Here is a 17,545-nt window from a genome sequence, read left to right as displayed (position 1 = left end):
TGTGTTGTCATTTGTGGGTAAAGCTTCATTATTCATGCCGGTCAATAGGCGAGGCACTGACGATGGTCCTTTGACCCAAACGTTTGCTGCTGCACTTTTCACTTTTAGTACTTGGAGCTCTTTATGAGCATGAACAAATAAAACACTAATATATTGTTTTAGTCTCTGTCTAAGGTGTTTTTCTTAAGGTTTTTGTGGAGTGAGTCTTTTCTTCAACCGGTTTTCCTTTTGTATAAAGATGTTAACATGGCTTCACATTTATGGTCTGTAAATTATTAAATCATTACACTCTAAAAAAATAAAAAATGTTTGGAGGAATCAAGATGTTATTTCACACTTGTAAGTTCTGTGGACATTTTTGTTTTGATTAAAAATATGATCTATATATTGTTTACTCTATTAAAAGTATTATCAGGTTTTTATTAAAACAATGTCCACTTAGCTTTAAAAAAGTGTTGAATAAAATATAGTTCCTATAAAAATGATCTTAATTGTGATCTTAATTGTGAAAGTTAATTCAATGTTGCTCATGTACAGAGCGTTAACCGATAGGGTTATGTTTTCATCTGCCGTAGTTGTAGATCTTTGAAATGTGTAAATCAGTGGTTCTCAACCTTTATTCTGGATCTGACCACTTAAAGGGATATTTCACTTTCAAAAAAACTTTTGGTCATTTTATGGTCTACTCAGGCCCTTGTGAACCCCCCAGACAGTTTTTAAGTTGCTTGATTCAGTATTTAGATATTTGATATTCATTTTATCAGCCACGCCCCCTTCCTATACAAACCCATTGTAACTTCAAACTCAATTTTTAACCCGTTTAACCATCAAAAACACCCGTCCTTGGTTCTGGTGACTCACCCTGCCCTCCTAATGCATGAGAGGGCCGTGTTTTTTTGATAACTTTTTTCATTTATTTTTAATATATATATATTTTTAAATGAAAAAATTAAATACAAAAAAAAATATTAAAAATAAATGAAAAAAGTTATCAAAAAAACACGGCCCTCTCATGCATTAGGAGGGCAGGGTGAGTCACCAGAACCAAGGACGGGTGTTTTTGATGGTTAAACGGGTTAAAAATAGAGTTTGAAGTTACAATGGGTTTGTATAGGAAGGGGGCGTGGCTGGCAAAATGAATATCAAATATCTAAATACTGAATCAAGCAACTTAAAAACTGTCTGGGGGGTTCACAAAAGCCTGAGTAGACCATAAAATGACCAAAAGTTTTTTTTTGAAAGTGAAATATCCCTTTAACATGGCAGCCGTGTTAAATGGACAGATGGGTGGGCCTTTTCAGAGCATGCCTTAAAGACTAATCAATCCATTGAAACTAACTTAGTACTAAGTTATTTATTTGGTATAACTTTTTTATATTAAATCTTAATGTTTTTGCCAATTATTTAGGCGTAGAACCACTGGTTTAAATTTTAACTAAATATAAGTTGTACGTTAAACAAATGGAAAAAAAATATATATATGCTAATACCTTTTTTTCTCCCTACTTTATAGAATTGCTTTTTTTTTATTTACTTTGTGAAATTTGCGTGAGCTTGTAGATCTTCACTCTTGTAGATTTTCATTATTTTCTTTTCTTTATGGAATTTCTTATATAGTATTTTCTTAAATGACATTCTTTTGAATGTTTTATTTTCGTGACATTGATCTTGTAGATTGGCCATTTTCACTTTTTATAATGTTTTTTTGGACGTCAACAATATTCCTATATGTCATATCTGCTCCATGCAGAACAAACAATGTCATTTTCAAATGTATTTAATAAATGTTCAATGAACTGTAATCCACGGGCCAATCACCTGCTGGACGCTTTGATTGAATACTTTATTAACAGGTTGGGGGGGGGGGGGGTCATGACCCAAGAAAATGTGTCCCCGACCCACTATTGAGTCCCGACCCATAACTTGGGAAACAGTGGACCAGGGTCCATTTGGTTCCATTTGTTGCCTTAAATGTATGAGGTTCTTTGAAAATTGTAAACTTTATTTCTGTAAATGTTTTATTTTTTAATTGTAGGAAACCAAAAGGAAAGAGGAATATTTTCTGACTGTAGCTAGTCTCAAAAACAAAGCAAAACTGGCAGAAAAAAAGACTCCCTCCACAAACTCCTTAGACGGAGACCAAGAAAAGCTACTTTTGTTTTATTTGTTTCATGTTCATGAAGTGCTCCAAGTGCTCAAAGTGAAAAGTGCAGCAGCACACATTTAGGTCATAGGACCATCGTCAGTGCTATATCATCAGATCTAATCATTTGCGGTTAAAGCTTCATCACGTCAGTCCATATCACATATGACCATAGTGTGTGTGGTGTAGTGTAGTGTAGTATGTGATGTGGACTTATGTCTCGTATCATTTCGCGTAATTTGATTTGCGTCTCGTCTTACCATTTCACGTCCCTTAAGTCATTTGCAGGTAAGTCTTCATCACGTCAGTCCACATCACATATGACCATAGGCGCTGTATGTGATGTGGATTTATGTGTTGTCATTTGCGGGTAAAGCTTCATTATTCACGCCGGTCAATAGGCGAGGCACTGATGATGGTCCTTTGACCCAAACGTGTGCTGCTGCATTTTTCACTTTTAGCACTTGGAGCACTTTATGAGAATGAAAAAAATAAAACACTTAATATATTTGCTTAGTCGCGGTCTTAGGAGTTTTCCTTAAGGTTTTTGGGGAGTGAAAACATGGCTACCTATTTATGGTCTGTTCATGAATTTTCCATGGCCAGTCATTTGGGATCAATATAAGTAGGAAAAAAGGCTGTTATTTTAGTCAGGACTTTAACATGGCAGCTGTGTTAAGTGGTTAAACTAAATTGGTAAATGGATGAACTGTGACAGGATAGATGAGGGAGGTCAGCAAGAGTTTTTTTTTTGTTGCAAATATTCATTTGATTATCTGTTTGTTGTATCTATCTGTGTTTTGTTTTAGTTTTCCTCCTTTTATTGTTGTTTTACTGTTAATTATTGACATGTATTTTGTGGTATTGTTTTCCTGTTTTCTTCTTGGTCGTCATGACTTCATAGGACTGTCAAAATTACATAATAGCATTAGTCTTTGATGGATAATATCATTGGAAATTATGTAACATTTGCACAGAAAATGACTTCGCTAGCACTTTCAGTTGTAATGTACGTTTTGTTTTAACTTTTACTGTATTTTAATGTGATGTTTTTTATTTAAATTGTATTTATTGTATGCTCTTTTTATAAAAGGCGCTACATCACTAAACATTACCGTATCTAATCTCAATAGGCTCATTATCTGTAACTGTACAGCTGTGCTGCTTCAGTAGTAATTGTAGTCGAGTAAAAGTACAATATTTGCCTCTGAGATGGATGGTGGAGTAAAAGTACTGAAAATTGGAAATACTCCAGTAAAGTAAAAAAAATGCCTCAGATGCTGGGTTCATTTGTTGACCTGGCATTCTATAGTTTCTATGTACAGATTATTATTTTATTATACTGTTTAGACTGATGCTAGGTTCTTGGTTTACCTGTGATCCTAGTTTACTGAGACACTACACTGTCTCTACATTCTATGTATGTGTTTACCTTGTTAATTGTAAGTCATTCTGGATAAAGAGTATAGATGAATATCTACATTGTAAATTGTGAAGTGACTTTACTGTTGAAATGTAAATGAGTGAATGTTACCATGTGATTTGTAAATAACAACAAAACAAAAACAAAGGCTCTGGTGTGGTTCTCCTGGTTTACCGGGATGGGGTTCAATTCCCTGCAGTGCCCTGCTCATTGTTGTATTTACCCTTGTATATGGTTTGTTTATTCTTTATATTCATATTGTGTATTTACCCTTACATGGTTTTTCTTCATGTTTATAGTGTTATAGTTACCCTTACATGGTTTATGTTGTATTCTTTAGGTTCATAGTGTTATATTTACCCTTACATGGTTTATGTTTTATTCTTTTGTTCATAGTGTTGTATTTATCCTTACATGGTTTATTCTTCATGTTCATTGTGTAGGGTTGGGATCTTTCATTAAAATTGTTGATGACAAAATGGACCATTACAGGTTTGTAACTCTTTAGTGTACAAATGGAACCAAATGGACCCGTTATGGTGATCCTTGGTCCGGCACGAAGTGTCGAGCTTGGACATCTGCTATATTTGAACATTTTCGAAGGCCTGCTCTTGTCCCCCGACGGCCAGCTCGCCTTTTTCGCCGTTTCCATGCTATGATCCCCACCGAGACAAAGGGAAGATCTCCCACCACCCAGCCGAGTGGAGGGTTATACGCGAAAAAGTCCGGAGTTCTGTGTGCGATCGCAGTGCTGATGTCCAGAAGTGCTTGTCTGTCAACTCCTTAGACACCCGACGGTGTAGGAAAAAAAGAAAAGGCTTAAAAATACTAAAAAGAGGGGCGTCCGCTGGCCTAGCGGTCCAGGCGCATACCACATGCTGGTAATCCAGCTTGACAGCGTGTCGCGGGTAAGACTCCCGATCCCGACGACCTTTGCAGAATGTCATCCCCCATTTCCTGTCAGCCTACTATCCTATCAATAAAGGCAGAAAAAGCCCAAAAAATATCTTTAAAAAAAAAAAAATACTAAAAAGAAGGAAAAATGTTGCGACGCTGAGGAGTGTGTACGGAAGCAGCCTTCCCCCTCCATTGGCGCTCCCATATAATGGGAATTCAATACCCATATAACAATGAATTCAATACCCATAATTCTAGCTTCACATGTGTGAAAATGACTAGTTTGATGCATTTCCTCCCTCGCACAATATTTCATATTTATGTCAATTTTTGTGTCATAATAATTCACAGTCCTAGAACACCTCGAATGTTTAAATAATAATGGTGTTAAATATCGGTGGATAAACCGTGGATTTCTACTACACTGCACTATACCACTATACTATATATACTGTATATTATCTTAATATTCTTATATTATACCATTATATACTACATACACATTATTGCTGTACTATATCATCATATATTACACTATTATATGTGCTACTATTGTTACTGTTACTACCTGCACTGTATCTCTCTCTCTCTCTCTCTCTCTCTCTCTCTCTCTCTCTCTCTCTCTCTCTCTCTCTCTCTCTCTCTCTCTCTCTCTCTCTCTCTCTCTCTCTCTCTCTCTCTCTCTCTCTCTCTCTCTCTCTCTCTCTCTCTCTCTCTCTCTCTCTCTCTCTCTCTCTCTCTCTCTCTCTCTCTCTCTCTCTCTCTCTCTCTCGCGCGCGCGCACAGTAGAAATGCAATAATATCTGGCTAAATATGAATCTGTTCTGGACTCATTCTACCTGAGACAGCAATATCCAATATCACAGGTGACACATAATAGACATCTAAATGATATTATGAAAATAACTGCCCAGAAACAGGTCGCTGACATTGACAGGTTGGTTAAAGCAAAGAAAGTGTCTGGAAGCATTAAGTGACTGACATGACATGTCATGCTGGCTACCCCATGTAAAATAGCCATTGCTATTTAAAAAAAGAAAGAAAATCAGTTAAAAGGTTACAGTAAAATCACCATTTCTGCTGGCAATGGGACCAGAGACGGATTCATTAATTCCTGGCAGTTAATGAGTAAACTAATTATGTTGGGGACAACCCACTCATCGACCCCACTTAGAGAACTACAGCATCTGTATCATAAAATATAAGTCAGTATTATGCATGGTTAATCTTGCACACTTATTCCCAAACAATGAAACGTGTATATAGTATAACGTCAATCTGTCCTAAATCCTAAAGGAAACTGATATTCTCTCAAGTTTTCTCTGTGACACACTGTATCTTAGGGGGAAAGATTGACATATTTGCGTAGCGTAATTTGACATAAATGTAAGGTGCTATAAAGTAACGATGTTATTCAGGGGTGCTGTGAATTAAAAGGTTATTTACAGGGATGACCTGAGACATATATATATATATATATATATAAAGTGGACACTATATTAACGGTGCATCTGCACTAATTTAGCTGGTGTGATGCATAGACATATAAAGGTAGACGCCTCCTCCGGCTCTGAAGCGTCTGTATCTCGGGCACGTTTCCGCTTCCGCAGGGCTAGCGGGAAACTTCCGAGTGCGTCACAGAAGGGGGCGTTCAGTAGGCCAATCAGAGGCAGGTGGGGGCGGAACAACTAGATTCTGACAAGTCCTGGAAAAGACACGCTGTGATTGGCCAGTGGCCTAGTCACTTTGAGTGGCAGCTTCCCTGTATTCGATACAGGTCGCTGCAATGAACTGCAGAGGCCAATGAGGTATCTAGGTTTCTATATCTATGGTGTGATGTCCCACTCTAGGCTACAGTGGGTGTGTGTCAGTTGGGTTGCCTAACCCTGCTTATTCCTAGGTGAGCAGGCCTGTAATCAGGCTTGATGGCTCATGGAGGGCACCTGGGCCCGGTGCCTCCGGAGCCTACAAGGCTCATGTCATTCTCTCTTAAGAGAGACTCACAGAGACGACAGACCTGCCAGCACTCTTCCCTCAGTGCTCCATGTTCTTTTTCTTATAGGCTCGGCTTTCCATCCACACACCTGCACTATAAACCATATTCCACACATCCATAGTATACACATTCATACACCACTGATTTACTAGGCTGCCCTAGCGCGTCTGATATCTGGTCTAGAGGGGCGGGTTCAAAATCTCCGGAGAGAGAATCCGTGGGCTCCCATTGGTTCACCGATCTGTGCGCCCGCCTCTGCTCCGCGCCCCTCCTCCTTCCCCAATGTGCAGCATTGAGAGCCCTGACGTCACAACATTTGGAGCAACGCCCACTGCACTCTAGTTGGTTGGGGAAATTAAAGGTTGACTCCCACTTCCTATGCCAGGAATGTCAACACCCTGGTCCAGGCTCTTATTTTTGAGAAAAACGCGAAGGAAAATACAAGCCTGGAGATCAAGGCTACTGATTTACTGACTCCACACATCGCAGTGTCCTTATCTCATCTGTTCCGTTATGCCATCCATTTATATCGTAGTTGATTATGTTATAGGTTAATTCTTTAATAAACATTTGTTATTGATTTTACACCTGATGTTCCTTCCCTTATTTGTCATGGATTTGAGCCAGCCATGACACATGGGGACACCCTGCCCCCCTGGATTCACAATTTATCTGTGCCAGATTACATAATCTGCCATAGTGTTTCTTCAAAAGAAACTAGGGTCATGTGATCAAGATGTATGAGTCAGACCCCATTCCAATTGGCTATGACTGGCTTCCAAAGGGCCCTGGGTAGGCAACCCGGCCTGGCGGAGACCTGTGCTCTGTGGAGCACACTTTTCTAGTTTTACATGTAAATAGATGCAGATCATACAAAATGGATAGCAGTTACAGAGAACAGATGGAATGTTGTTCATGTGTTTTTAGCGGCGCTAGCCGCTCTATACCTTTAGGTATAGAGCGGATCCTGCTCTATACCTGACTTTGTCCGTGTGCGTACGTCAACGTTCTGATTGGTCAGGTGCGTCAACAAAGTGATTGGTCAAGCTTCACGTGACACATGGCTATAAACACATTATAAACACATATCGATGACAAAATGCAACGCGCCACGCCGCTCTGTAGAAAGTAAACTGATGTTTGATTTATATCAACATTTTTTAACACGTTTTTATTTCAATTCAATTCAATTTTATTAAAGTGTCAAATCACAACAAGTTGTCTCAAGACACTTTACATGTAGAGAAGAGACCCGCCAATCCCACCCTGAACAAGCAATTTTTGCGACAGTGGCAACGAAAAACTCCCTCTTGACTGGAAGAAACGTCAGGCAGGCCCTAGGCTGGCGGCCTTCTGCCTCGACCGTGTGTGTGTGTGTGTGTGTGTGTGTGTGAGAGAGAGAGAGAGAGAGAGAGAGAAAAAATGTGGGAAAAAACATCCAGAATATTCCTCACTCACAAGGGAAATGAAACTCATTTTGAGCTGTAGCTAAACTATGGTTCTTTAGCATCGCCATGTCCATGTCAGGCCTGTTCCTGTGAGAGCAACACCTTCAAAAAGTGGCTACAACTGATAGTGTTGAATAGAATGCCAATCAGAGACCCATTGTCAGCGGAGGAGAGACAGAGCCTCTCTACAGCCTTTAATCAACGGGTCTTCATCAGCTGGGCAGTTGGGGGTGGGGGTGGGGGTGGGGGTGAGCAGCAGCAGCAGCGTCTTTTACTGTATGATTTTCCTCTTTTGAAAACCATGCCTGACACTCCTGATAGAGTGTCTATTCAGAATTGTTATTCTCTGGAGAGACCGTAACAAACATTGGTTGCTATATATGGGAATATAGATTGTAACCAAAAATATATATTTGCTGTGTCTAATTATGTTGGTGTAAAGTTTTACAACTAGTTGGCCAACCCGATCTCATACAACGCAGTGAAATAGCACGGACTGACATGCCGTACATAGACGACATGTAGACGACAAAGTACTCATTGTGCAGAATGTTCCATTTCACAAGTTCATAATGTTTACAAATCTTTTAAAAATAGCAGATCTACAAGCTCACAATGTGTCACGACGCATTGTTAACTTGTAGATAGGCTATTTTCAAATGGCCAAAATATATATAGGGCTTATGTATGTATGTTACAGGTAGATTGGCATTCCAGGTAGAATGGAAAAGAAGCGCTTATTTTCACCGCCCGTCCGCTCACCAGGCATTTCTGTAGAACCAACGCTAGAGGGCAATAAAAGCCAGTCCCACACCACACACGCGCACAACACAAACGAGCACGCACACATGCATGCGCGCACACACGCATGCGCGCGCACACACACACACACACACACGCGCGCGCGCACAAGGGGGCGAGCCTGAGGTGGCGGGGGCGAGCCTGAGGGGGCGGGGGCGAGCCTGAGGGGGCGGGGGCGAGCCTGAGGGGGCGGGGGCGGGCTGGCGGGCTATGTTAGTGCAGCGAGTGGCAGTTCAATGGGGCAAACCATAGAGGGGCAAATGCAGTCCCCACAACATCATTTACGATTCTGTCCCTATCAGTACATAACTCGAACGGCGCTGATTCGAATCAGCAGACCATCGGCTGGTCGTCGCGGGCACTCGCGTCTGGAGGCGCTCGGGGGCGACTTCCTCAGCCTCAAGGTCTGCTGATTCGGCGCGCCTCGGTCATGGTCCAAAACTATACTTTATCGGTGAAAAAAAGTAGTCCGCGGTTGTTTGAAAAAGTAATGTCCCAAGCGGCAGTCAAACCCAGACTTCCACTGGTAGTGGATGGGGAGTTTAATGATTATCGAAGTGCGCCACTGCAGCTGGTATGTATGTGCATCCATGTTGTCCTCGTCGCCGTCCTCCTGGCATCGCAGCCCCGCACCGAGCCTAAAAACAAGCGCTCCACTTCCATTCTACCTGGAATGCCAATCTACCTGTGACATATATATAAGTGGTTTATGTATGTTTTGTGAGAATAATCTAAATAATCATCTGAATCTGCAAAGTAACTAGTAACTAAAGCTGTCAAATAATTGTAGTGGAGTAGAAGTACAATATTTACCTCTGAGATGTAGTGGAGTAGAAGTAAAAGTATTGCAAATAGGAAATACTCCAGTAAAGTAAAAATTCCTCAAAAGTGTACTCAAGTACAGTACTTAAGTAAATGTACTTTGTTGCTTTACACCACTGGAAATACGATAAATACAAACTACCGTTATATACAGAAAACTTTGCTGCTATTTGTCCCAAAGGTTTCATTCAAAGTGAAGTGAATGCAAAGCAGTGAAATATTGATGCCATTTGTTTGAAAATATATCCCCAAGCCAACTTTTCCTATACTTGGATGTCTAACTTTTATGGTTTTGTAAGATAGTTTTCTATAAGTAACACAGTTCTGTTTGCACATTTTTTTTTGTTATAATTGTACCTACGTAGTTTTTTTTATTGTTTTGTTCCACTTTTGCTTTGGCAATATAAACGTATGTGTTCGCATGCCAATAAAGCCCATTTGAATTGAATTGAATTGATTTGAATTGAGACAGAGAGAGATAACCCTTTGATCAAGATGATTGTCAGAGAACTGTAAATGACTGAATCACCTGAAAAGGTTTTTGATCAGGCTGTATATCAAAGAACTGTGAATGATTGAATGAAAGAGAAAGAGAGAGCAGCAGAACATATAAATATTATACCCTGAACCTCAGTCCATACATTGAGGCTTGTGGACTTGACCGAACGGACGAGCTCTTATAATAACTACAAGAAGTACGTTTTGAGAAGCTATTACTTTCTTCTACCCAGCCGTTGTTGGATATCCTACTCAAGATAAGTCAAGTAAGTAGAATTGCCTTGGGTTTTTCCTTTTGACATTTAATGATGATGTATTGAGTGATTCAATAAATCTAATATATATATATATATATATATATATATATATATATATATATATATATATATATATATATATATATATATATATATATATATATATATATTAGTTAAACCGCTCTGTCAACTCTTCCTTAACTCTTTATATTACTGATAAAGGCTGCTCAGTGAACATGTATTTATTTCAGTAGTTATTTAATGTAAGTAAATGTAGAGCTTCACTGCAGGCTTTGCTTCTGATGTTTTGTCTGAAATACAAAACTAAACATTGTCTCTAGTGTGTCTATAGGCTATCATAGCTCACACGATCGACATATTTCTTGTGTGTCATGCCAGTTTGGCAATATTTTACTTTTTACTGAATTATTTGAAAACTTTATTGAAAGGTTACTTTGTTGATTTAGATGAATTATTACATATGAATGCCTCATTTTGGAATGCAACCTAACATGTGTTTTTCTTGTGATGTCTGCAGGTCAAGTGGGGCGTAAAGGACAGCAGCAACCACTACACTTTGAAGCAGGTGACAGAGGAGTGATTCACTGTGGGAGAGCCCTGCACCGAAATCCCTCAGAAGAAAGCACCAATGTCTCGGTACCAAGAAAAGATCTCCTCCTCACCGGCCTCCATCAAAGGCCCAGTCAAATATGGGGAGCTCATTGTCCTGGGGTATGAAACAATTCACTTATTCATATTCATTGAATAGGCTCTGTGCACAGCAGCCATATTGGAAAGAAATTCGTCCTCCTCTTTACTTCCTTACTTAATGTATGTACATCGTATATAATCTGGCCAGGTTGATCCTATGACTCTTCGCCATGAAGCTCCATAATAAGACTCTGCCCACGCATACTTGCTGTTCCAAATATCTAAAACCAAACTAAACTTGTCACAAGCTTGCTTTATTAACCCCAGCGCTCCCGCCACTGTTTCATTTCCTCTTCACAGGCACAACGGGGACGAGTCCAGGACGAAAAGCCACTTCTCTTTGTACCAGAGACCCAAGGCCAACGGTTTGAGACCAGGCACTGTACACAAGGACTGCACTGCACAGGCAGTTAAGGTACAGTCAGTGGTGGAAGAAGTACGCAGATTTGGGACTTTAGTAAAAGTAACAAAAGAACAGAGTAAAAAAAATATACTTTCTTACTTGAGTCAAAAGTATTGCCATCAAAACAATACTTTTTTAGTATCAAAATGCGGAATGGCCACTTCAGAATCATACACCATGTTATAGGACAATAATTATTGGTCATTACACACTTAAGCCTATTTTATACTTAAGATATTCAAAAAGCTCACAAGCTCATTTAAGCTTGTAGATCTTACTTACATAATTAATATCCCCCCCAGGCGTTAAATATGCTGACGAGTCTTAAGTCTTAAAGGGATAGTTCAACCCTAAAATCACTTTGTTTCTATCCATTAGTCACCCCATGGAGACTTGAATTCACGGACATTTTTTGTATTTTGTCGCATTCCTAAGCCAATAATCTGACGACCGGCAGCACCGGTCCGCTGGCCATCAAATTATTGTCTTAGGAATGCGACAAAAACTAAAAAAATATCCATGAATTCAAGTTTCCATGGGGTGACTAATGGATTGAATAAAAGTCATTTTGGGGGTGAACTATCCCTTTAAGTGTTTGAGTTGATAACTCCTAAGATGGTGGCGTTATTACTTGATTTCCACCTATGAAGACCTGGAAATATAGGACGTGCAAAATAGGATCCTCAGAGTCATAAGGGTTCATTTGGTTCCTAATTATCCTGTACCTGGGGTCCCCTGGAACCCCCTCAATGACTCCTGGGAAAGTGGTAAGGTACCACGTGACATTTGAAAATAGCATGTGGTTTCAAAGTGGGAGCAGTACCAAAGTACATTGAATAGAGTAGTACTGCACATTTGAGTACCTGTACTTTACTCAAGTATTTATTTGTATGTGTGTATACTTGACTCCCACTACAAGACACATATTGTACTTTTCACTCCACTCCACTCCTATGATACATTAACCAGAGCCCTTCGAATATATTGAAAATAGCTGATCTACAAGCTCACTGTGAGCTTATAGCTCTGCTATTGTAACAATTATTGACTTTTTAATTCTTGGAAAACATTTCAATTGTTTGGAAAATGTCTAACTTGCAATACAGTAATGACTTGATATTAAACATAAAATGTTTCTTCTTTTCTTTTTCTTTCTTTTTACTTAATTTATTTTTAAAAGCAAATGTTCCATTACTTTAACTTGCTTTAACAAATTTGACAGAACGACTTTACTTGCTGTTTTGTAATGTTTGAGGAGAATCTATGCTTTGACTCAAGTCCTGAGGTTGAGTCCTTTGTCCAGAGGTGGATGTTTTTAACAGTGAACGTCGCTGTGTTCCATAGTGCGTTGGTTCTCAAAGTGGGGTCCGGGGACCCCCAGGGGTCCTTGGGGGAGTTCCAGGGGGTCCCCAGCTAAATGATGGATAGTTAGGAACCAAATGGACCCTTATGGGTCTGTAACTCTGAGAGTGTACAAATGGAACCAAATGGACCCGTTAGGGTCCATTTGGTTCCATTTGTACACTCTCAGAGTTAAATTGACATAGATTTTACAATATAAATTGCGGTCGAAGTGATATAAATGCCATTAAATGGGGGTCCGTAGCCCTAATGCATGTCAAACTGGGGGTCCTTGAAATGAGAATGGTTGAGAATCACTGCTAGAGCCGTACAAAATCTTCTCTTATGGGGGTCCCTGGCATATCTTTTGAAATGGGGGTCCGCAGGCTAATAAGTGTCAATTTGGGGGTCCTTGACATGAAAAAGTTTGAGAACCACTGCCATAGTGGATGTTTGTAACAGTGAACGTCTCTGTGTTCCATAGGCGATCACCATGATGGACCAGCACAGCATATCCTACGCTCTCTCCCAAGCCTCCACGGTCGTGGTGGAATACGCTTCTGACACAAACACGGACATGTTTCAGGTCTGTAGGATGCATTGTGTATACATTATGTTTTGTGCTACATAAACCAGCCATTCACAACCTGTTGCCCGTGAGGATATTGGGCCCCCAAATAATTTCCAAAACACTAAGATTGTATTGATAAGATAACCAATACATCTATATATAAATAGGAACTTAAAGTAGGCCATGCTACGTTAGTTGCCACTGATCCAAGGTGGAACACAATAGATTGATTGATCATAAAAAAAAATGCATGCTATATTCTGATAGAGTGTTTGTTCAGTAAGAAACGTGTCTCTCCAGATCTTTAGTAAACACAACACATGTTTTCACTAAAGAATTAGCAGACAAAATTGGAACTGGAACATTTGATGCTGCTGGTCTTCTCTCCTGATTGGGGGCTAAGCAGGGTTAAGTGTCTTGCTAGGACTCGAACCGGGGACCTTCTGTTTCCCAGGCGGCCTCTCTACCCATTCAGCTATCACCACCCTCCTATTAATGAATAACAAAAATGGCACGTCCAAAATAGACAGTAGGGTGAAAGTGGTTGATTACAGTGCATGTAAACAAGCTGTGAGTAATGTGAAACTCCTTGTGTGTTTGTCTGTAACAGATCGGGCGGTCCACAGAGAGTCCCATTGACTTTGTGGTGAAGGACACGGTGCCCGACAGCAAGGCCGTTCAGGACACCGTCTCGCGCTTCGCCTGCCGCATCGTCTGCCAGAGGAGCCTGTTATGGAAAAATAATATTCCGTACGGATGAAGTTTTAAGGTTGTTTATTCGGAAGATTTTAGCAGAGAGACAGCATACAGCAACACTGAGAAGCAGGGCTCCAGCCCTGCTCCAGCAGCCCATCGGGGCACCAGCCTCCCAAACACCCATGTTACACAGTCTTTATACCCCACATTGTACCAATGATACTATCCTAAATAGTCATATAAGGTATGTACTAATTATAAGAGAGCCAAATACACAGTTAAGGATGCTCTCCTAAATGGTCATAGAAGGTCTGGACTAAAGATAAGAGAGACACAAACATAGTTACACAAATACATATAGCTGACACAGTGACTGTAGCATGGGAGATCCAGATCAGCTGTTAGATTGACAGCTGTAGTTGAGAAAAGTGGTTGTCTCGACTAAAGAACCCTGCTGTGTGACTACTATTCTAGGGCCAAAATATAGATAGATACATAGAAGATACTGAACAGGTTGGCATTCTAAAATAGCCATTACATTCCAGAATTTTTTGTTTTTGTACATGAATAATCATATTCATGTACAACCGACAGGAGATTTTTAGAATGACAAAGCTATATATTTTCTCAACCATTTACTGTATGATCAATCAGACAAAACTATTAGGAGACAGCAGGACGTGCGACTTATAACTGCTGCATAATTGCCTGACACAGAAGGCATCACTGACTCTGCCGTTAACCTAATCATAATATCCAAAGTAGATCTACTTGTTTAGGTTTGAGAGTTTTGAGAGCTTCTCACTCAATTTTGTATACAATTTAGTATAATGTCAAATCTATCTCTGTTTGTACCTTAAATCTCTGTTTCTCAAGGCTGAGGGCATTTACCAATTCTATGCACTATTTAAGTACAGTTGTTTACCATTTCTCATAAATGGAAGGACTCCCACCTCGGACTCTCCGTCTACACGGACTATGTACAGTTCCTGTACAGTTTTTTTCCAGATGTCGACTCTGAATGGACTCACACCATAATTGATTTCACCCTTCCAGACGTTGATTTGCCAGAGATTAGGCAGTACGAAGAAATATTTTACACATTAGTTATCGAATATAGTTTTCCAGTCTTCATGGCTCTTTCCTCCATCTTCACTTGGCGTACGGGTCCATTTGGTTATGTCTCTGACAGCACTGTTCAGTGGCTGGCTTTTTTTTTCTTTTCTTGGTCCTCCTGCAGTGCAAAGTCTCTTAGTGTTTGACCAGGTGTCGGTTTCGTCACCTCCGCTGTTACATGGTGTCATTGTTGATGTTGTTGGTGCTGCTGCAGCTCTGCTACTTCCCTCTGCGGCTTGAAGCTGTTCCCTTGATGTCATCACAGAATATATTTATCTGCGAGGCTCCAATCGTGTAGTTTGTTGAAGAAGCTGCAATGAGAAGCGTGAATCCAGGTATCCCTCTCAGCTACTTTCACCCCGGTCGGAGTGATGAGAAGAACTTGGTAAGGCCCCGTCCACCGAGGTTGATACCAGTACTGTCGTCTCAGGTCCTTCACCACGATCCAATCGCCAGGTTCCAAGCTGTGCAACTGTCCTGCTTTTGGGTCTGGAAGCGCTGCTTTGAAAAAATCTTCTTCCCAAAAAGTCCTTCACCCTTAAGTTCTTTTGATCCAGTATCCATAATCATAATTATGATGATGAAATATGAATCCTGCCGACAACGCCAACTGTTATGGAAAAATAATATTCCGTACGGATGAAGTTTTAAGGTTGTTTATTCGGAAGATTTTAGCAGAGAGACAGCATACAGCAACACTGAGAAGCAGGGCTCCAGCCCTGCTCCAGCAGCCCATCGGGGCACCAGCCTCCCAAACACCCATGTTACACAGTCTTTATACCCCACATTGTACCAATGATACTATCCTAAATAGTCATATAAGGTATGTACTAATTATAAGAGAGCCAAATACACAGTTAAGGATGCTCTCCTAAATGGTCATAGAAGGTCTGGACTAAAGATAAGAGAGACACAAACATAGTTACACAAATACATATAGCTGACACAGTGACTGTAGCATGGGAGATCCAGATCAGCTGTTAGATTGACAGCTGTAGTTGAGAAAAGTGGTTGTCTCGACTAAAGAACCCTGCTGTGTGACTACTATTCTAGGGCCAAAATATAGATAGATACATAGAAGATACTGAACAGGTTGGCATTCTAAAATAGCCATTACAAGCCCGCCCTATGTTGCGCGCGTCTACGCCGCCGGCTTCGACTCCTCCAAGAACATCTTCCTGGGTGTAGGTTATGTAAATGTCAGATGAAATGTCTCATACACAATTGTGTCTGTGCGACTGTGCAGGGATTCATAACTTGTTTGATTAATTGATTAATCCATCTTGAACAAAATGCATTCAAAATGAATACCTCGAAAATAGGCAGTCGCAGCGCGTTGCAATGCGGAGGCGACGATTGACAGTCAAAATCCCTCAACAGCGACACCCGCAGGCAAAGATTTCTTTTATCATTGCAGCTTTAGAAATCAGAGAGAAAAAAATCATCCTGCCATGGATCACTGGAGTGGATTTTTCAGTTAAAACTTTTAATACACGTTTGGAAGGACCATGATAAATACTTTTAATGTGTTGTGAGACTAAATGTCATAAAACCTTTAAGGAAAAAATCTGAGGATTCTTTCACCACCTTCCTCCCCCCGCAGGAGAAGGCAGTTAAATTTACGACGCCTGATGAACAGATGGACGGACTGACCACCAACGGCGTGCTGGTGATGCACCCGCTCCATGGCTTCACTCGGGACTCCAAGCCCGGCCTGTGGAGGGAGATATCGGTGTGCGGCAACGTCCTCACCCTTCGGGAGACCTATCAGCAACCTGGGAAGATGGTGAGGACTAATATACAGTATACATGTTCACGTCAAACAGCACACGTGCACACAGTGGTGGAAAAAAGTACTCAAATGTTTTTTTAAGTAAAAGTATCAATACTGCAATGTAGAAGTACTCTGTTACAAGTAAAAGTCCCGTGATCTACAAGCTCACAACGCGTTATTTTTATGTATGTCTTTACCCTCCCCAAACAAATTTGCACAAGCACTCAAAGTACCACAAAATGGAAATAAGCTCTTGCTTTGTTTTATGCTTTTGAGAAAGTATCTACAAAATCTATGTTCATCATATAGTACTGTATGTGCATTCTTGTCTAAAAAAACATCAACCAAATCTTATAAATGTTCTCATGTTCCCGTCCAGGTGGACAGTGAGTCCCAGAAACTGATGGACGGCTCGCTGATTGATCTGTGTGGTGTAACCCTCCTGTGGCGCACGGCCGAGGGCCTGGCGCGCATGCCCACCATGGAACACCTGGAGGTCCAGCGCCAGAAGCTTTATGCCGGGCCGACCAATCAGCCCCCCAGGTCCCAGCAGCCAGCCGACCAATCAGCCACCCAGGTCCCAGCAGCCAGCCGACCAATCAGCCACCCAGGTCCCAGCAGCCAGCCGACCAATCAGCCACCCAGGTC

At 40.7% G+C, this 17,545-nt stretch overlaps 1 pseudogene across 1 annotated transcript in view; it reads left to right on the top strand.

The window, feature by feature from the left end:
* Positions 1-10,886, top strand: part of LOC311050079 (corrinoid adenosyltransferase MMAB-like) — a 34,029-nt pseudogene extending 23,143 nt beyond the window's left edge. The window contains exon 3 of the transcript in view: positions 10,824-10,886. The product of the transcript in view is annotated as a corrinoid adenosyltransferase MMAB-like (transcript). The remainder of the gene's footprint in view (positions 1-10,823) is intronic.
* The last annotated feature ends 6,659 nt before the right edge of the window (positions 10,887-17,545 follow it).

Source organism: Gymnoscopelus microlampas, assembly GCF_963454915.1.
Source record: "Gymnoscopelus microlampas genome assembly, chromosome: 8".
NCBI classification, from domain to species: Eukaryota; Metazoa; Chordata; class Actinopteri; order Myctophiformes; family Myctophidae; genus Gymnoscopelus; species Gymnoscopelus microlampas.
This window is presented reverse-complemented; position numbering and strand designations above follow the sequence as displayed.